The sequence below is a fragment of the Cetorhinus maximus genome, chromosome 5 (assembly GCF_964194155.1).
Source record: "Cetorhinus maximus chromosome 5, sCetMax3.hap1.1, whole genome shotgun sequence".
Lineage (NCBI taxonomy): Eukaryota > Metazoa > Chordata > Chondrichthyes > Lamniformes > Cetorhinidae > Cetorhinus > Cetorhinus maximus.
The window spans coordinates 112,973,494-112,979,493 of NC_135883.1; positions in this window are offsets into that span (position 1 = coordinate 112,973,494).

A 6,000-nucleotide genomic window follows, 5' to 3' on the forward strand; every position below is an offset into this window, starting at 1 on the left:
TACCTGGTCTGGCCTACATGTGACTCCAGACCCAAAGCAATGTGGGTGCAGACTTGATGGGCTGAAGGGCCTCTTCTGCACTGTGTGATTCTGTGATTCTGTGACTCTTAAGTGCTCTCTAAAATGGCCTAGCAATCCACTCAGTTCAAGGGCAATTAGGGATGGGCAGCAAATGCTGGCCTTGCCAGCGACACCTACATTCCATGAAAGGGTGTAAAAAACACATGTAATTCCACATGTCTGAAGGTATTATACGTGTGGCCTGAGATATAAACACTCTTGTGTGTTGTGCATGTATGAGTCTTGTTTATTTATGCCATTGTATACCTCTCCCTTTTTTCCCCAAACTCAGGAAATGTTCAATGATCATTGATATCATACAAATGAGCCTTTTTTACAGGAAATTCCCTGGAAAAAAAGAACAAGTCTTGATTGGAGTTTCCAATCTATACTAAATAAGCATAATGTTTAGGGTGCAGAAAAGACCTGAGGGTAACAGTAATGTTAGTTTTGTAACTCCTGGTTCAATAATGTGCCATTATAGACTGAGAACTGGGTGCAATATTTGTAGATAACAACAACTTGCACTTAGTTAGCTCCTTCTAACATAGAGAAACTTCCTAAGGCTCTTCACAGCAGAGAAAATGAAAAGGCAGCAAATATTTGTATGATGTTTAGAAGAGGTGTTTGAAGGTATAATTGAAATTGTACATTTTGAGAAGCGTGAGAAGGAACTAACCAGAAATAGGTGCAGAGGGAGTTGGGAAGGCAGTTAAAAAAGTAGATAAAAGCAAAACACTGCAGATGCTGGAAATCTAGAACAAAAACAAAAATACCTGGAAAAACTCAGCAGGTCTGACAGCATCTGCGGAGAGGGATACAGTTGAAGTTTTGAGTCCGTATGACCCTTCATCAGAACTAAGACATATAGAAATGAGATGAAATATAAGCTGGTAGAAGGGGGTGGGACAGGAGAGCTCGATAGGGGGCCAGTGATAGGTGGAGGCCTCCTATGATTGGCCCCATATCGAGCTCTCCTGTCCCACCCCCTTCTACCTGCTTATATTTCATCTAATTTCTATATGCCTTAGTTCTGATGAAGGGTCATACGGACTCAAAACGTCAACTGTATCCCTCTCCGCAGTCAAAAAAGTAGAGTTGAGGCCATTGAACATTCTGACATCAAAGATGGGGAATTGTAATGGAGGTCATAGTTAGACCACCAGAAAAAAAGAATGATTTGCATTTATATAGTTCCTTTAATGAGCATAGGATCTCCTGAAGTGCTTTACAGCCAATGAGTACTTTCAAAGTGTAGTCACTATTGCAATATAGAAAATGCCAATATGCACATAGCAAGCTCCCCAAACAGGAACATAATAATGACCAGATAAGTTGTTTGTAATGCTGATTGAGGGATAAGTATTGTCTAAGACACCAGAGATAACTCCCCTGCTCTTCTTTATTGTGTTTCACATCTACCTAAGACAGCAACTGAGGGCCTCAGCTTAATACCACATCTGAAAGGCAACACTCTGATAGTTCAACACATTCTCAGTACTGCACTGAGGTATCAGTCTCATATTGGTGCTATAGATCCTGGCTTGGGACTCAAACACACAGCCTTCTGACTTAGAAGTGAGTGTGCTACCAACTGAGCCAAACTCACACTTAAAGCTAAGGATATGGGATATTTGAGCTAGTACAAAACTTGCCATTTTTCACACTACCATTCTCATTCCTGCTTGTTAACTGGTATCTACAGGTATTAGCTTTCTCTAAATATACTCAATAATCAACAATATACCAAAACACAATCTGTGAATAAACACAAAATAAACTTCAATTTTCAAGCTATAATTGTGAAATAATTATAATTTTGATTACAGACTTTGTGTATGCCTGAATACTTTTAACCTTTTGACTTTACACATTGCAACATAACACAGAAAGTTCTGTAAACCTTTTGAACAACTGTTAGTGCTACAGTTTCAACTCTAGTTTATAGTTATATAACATAACACATCCAACTAGTCTCTCCCCCCACCCCCCCCGCCCCCCCTCACCCGCCCTTAAACCAGTTTATATTTCTCCCTTCTCCTAACTATGCTTCAGTTCTGCCGAAGGGCCATGAAGGCTCGAAACGTTAACTGATTTCTTCTCCGCCGATGCTGCCAGACCTGCTGAGTTTTTCCAGGTAATTCTGTTTTTGTTTTGGATTTCCAGCATCCGCAGTAGCTTTTAGCTTTTTGTTTTTATCTCATGGTTAAATAATACCGACTGTAAGGTTAGGCCACAGCTATACAGTCACTTTCATGGTCAATCAAAAATGGTATTGGGTGCATATTGATACAAAGATGACATCAAAACTCAAGAGCTAGGGTCCAACCTAACGTGTAAATTTTCTAAAGCTAAGTGAAATCATTTATCCTTCAAGCGGCCATGCTATAATATCCAAACTTTGTATTAGGTGGATAATCCTTGAAGCTCTTGCAAATTTCAAGTTTTTTTTAACATTATGTGAATACTGACACTATCCTTTCCACTCTCCTGATTTTAGAAATTAACCACCAGGAGCAGAGTTCTGTTACAAAGCTGGCAGGAAGAATGTGAAGTGCAGCTCATAGTATAGCTCAGGTTGCCAGCCACACGCAATTTGCCGTAGGTAACATTCCCATGCTGAGAGTGCTGTATAAATACAGCTTTTCATTCATATCCTTCATTCATATGCTTGATTAACTTTAAGAGTCAGGTAAAAGAATTGCTGAGCTTTCACTTGAACTTTTACTTATGGTTATTCATTTATTTCCAGAAATTAAGTAAACTAGGGACAGTCTGTGATACTGTAAACCATACACTGTCTATTGAAGAGATCAGACAAATTCTTAATGTGACCCTGGAAGTTATTGTCAATATTTGCATATCAAACCACAATGCATTTATATGACATTCCTCGCTTTACTACTTAACATCAGTGTTTATCCATTTGCTTTGGATTAGCATCTCTGCTATAACAGAAGACAAATTAATGTCATGTAAACAGATCAAGTCTTTGTCTATTAATATTGGCAACAGTAATTTCAAGACTGTGCTTATTCCTTATTCCACACATTCGCTCTGCCATTGAAGTAATAGTAGTATTCACGATCTGCCTAAGGGGAGTTCCTCTGCTCATTTCTCCACATCTCACAGTCTTGCACTCGCCTTTTCAGTTGTTGGTAGGTTTCCTCCCATTTTTAATTTCAAGTTGTCTAACGTCACAATTCTCTTTCTCCCTCTTGATCTACATCCCTCTAAACTTCCATCAATTACCTCCTTTAGCAAGGCCCATGCCTTAGAAACTAGTCAATCCAACATTGTTGCCTTTTGTTGATGATCTTCACTTAAGATGTTTCCTTCTCCACTATCCTGAAAACTTTTTCATTGCTTTGTGTTCTCTCCAACTGACCTGCTCCATCCACCTCCAGCACCGCTTTCTAATATTTGGATGTTTGCTTATGTTAGGGTCCAGATTTCAGCTCCGTACAGCAATCCAAATCACAGTCTTGATGATTCTTTTCTTAAGTAAATGATAAAATGTCTCAGGGCATTAATAAGTGGAGTAGAATGATAGGCCAGGTTGCATATTTTATGCAACAGCAGAACTTAATGGGTTAAAATGCTTGTTCATATGTTTTGCTTTGTGTTTTTATTAATTATATTAAGATGCAAGATGGAAATGCATGAAAATACTGCAGTTATGAATTTAGAATTCGATTGTCACCCACTTTAAAAAATCTTTAAGTCAAAAATGTAAACATTGTCAGGATCAGATTACACCTGCATAAATTATTAAACAGTGATGTACATTGGAATAGGTTTTAACTGAAGACAGGCAACTTAACTGAAAGATAAGATCATAAATCAAGTTCTGTTGATGCACTGTCACTTGAACACCTTAACAAAATTACCTTCTTGTGATTACATATTGAAATGTGTTGCTTTTAAAAATTAAAGTTTTCCTTGACATCTTCCCTAATTGGAGTCTATTTTTCACCTTTCAATCTAAAGGATTGTCACATAAACAGAGCAGAAAGGTAAGCATCGAGTGCATTGTTAGGGCACATTGCAAATGATGAATGGATGTATTGTTGACCTAGCAGCCACATTGCTGGGCCATTGTACTTCTAATATCCCAACACTGCAGTTTTGACTGATGTCTGTATGTGATGGTCCCCTGGGTGGGCGAACGTTTAGTCAGGATTCTGCCAAATCATCTGAGGAACAGTGGGAAAACTGACCAGAAATTACCCACTTTCTTCCAGTTCAAGTGCACCTCCTGGTGGATAACTATTGGATAAAATTAATATTTTCCATGTAGGGTAAGTGCATGCTGATTTCCTATCTTCACTACCCACAATAAAATAACCTCAAAGCTAAATAAATATGTTGAACTGTGCAGTATATTATAAAGTCCATCATGTTTTTTTCCCCCATTTTACCATTACATCACGAGTGATTTAGATTAGATATGTTATGATTTGCATGAAATTATTATTGATATATAGTTGGCCATGTGGCAGGGGTTGAATATAGGACACCATGTGACCCGTATACCGGAGTTCATAAGTCACCACACATTATTAGTTTTAATAATTACAGAAAAGAAAGTTAGATAGACAGACAGACAGCTAAATAGACAAGTAAAAGTCCTACAGAAGGAATATTGTCTTCTAATTTATGAAGTAATTTGCCCTTCATGGACCATAGTTTAAGCCACTATTCTGCATTCTGGCATGAAATGGGCTGTAAAATGGTCCTCCAGTGCAGCAGACAGCCAACTGCTCTTTCAGTGTAATTCCTGCCTTGGGCGCTTTGCCGGAGGGGAGGCAAGCGTGTGCTAGAACTGATCAACCTGGATCTTTCATTCTTCATTAATTTACCGTTTAACAAATCCCAGTCATTATCAGGGTAAACGGTTGACAGAGCTCAGCAAACGGGAGCAGTTGGTGTCAGGCGTGGAGAATTGAGCTATTTGATACTGGGGCTTGTTTTATTCAACAACACTCACAGACATACACAGATCTATGAATAAATAAAAAAAAACACACGTGTTTGAACTCAGAAGCACAACATATCTGCTTTAACCACTTAAGCGATTAAAGAGAAATGGCACAATGATTGCTTTGCGACGGGCCATCTCTCTTTGGCCACGACTCCTTTTGGAGTATCAGAAAAAGGCAATATCAAAGTGATTCTGTTTGCGGTTTTAATTAATCAAGAATCTATTGTTGAGCAAAATCACAATGCTTGGTTGCTTTCATCTGTTAACTAAATCTAACGTTTTCCTTAATCGAATTTGAAATTTTCCACTGCTCAACACAGTTACATGGGTGCAATGGTTTGAAAGGAGATATTACATTTATTGCAATAGTGATTTTAGGCAGACAAATGTGGTAGGAAAAATTAAATATGCATAAAGATTGCATTTATTTTTAAAGAGACCGCTGATCATTTCTGTCCTATAACAAGGATATAGTGACGTTTTGATTTTAAACACGTTAATTGCTGCTAAATCGATTTCTGATTGTTCTGGTCAGGTTTTAGGGTCAATTGCGAGATATAGGATGAAAATGGCGAAATCCACTTAAACATTAAAGCTAACTGAAAGTAAGTTCTGTGAGTTTGTTGTGTTTAATCGTACCCCGATTGAATTGAATTCTGTTCAACAAAACTGTACCCTACTTTGTGCTTGGCTTCAATTTCAAATATTGTAAATGCTAGTTTAATCCCGAGCATAGGCTTGTCTTTTTGGTTAACTTTACAGTAAAGCTGATTCATTGCTTCTGCTGGCTGGAGGTGCAATGAAATGCAATAGATCTATTTTTGTGTTGTATTTAAAAGGTCTGTCCGCTAATTGCAGAGAAACCACTTAGAAACACATCAGAATTAAAATATTGCAACCTTCGCTGCTGATAATATTTGCAAATATCACATCAATTTAAAAATAAAACGGACGTG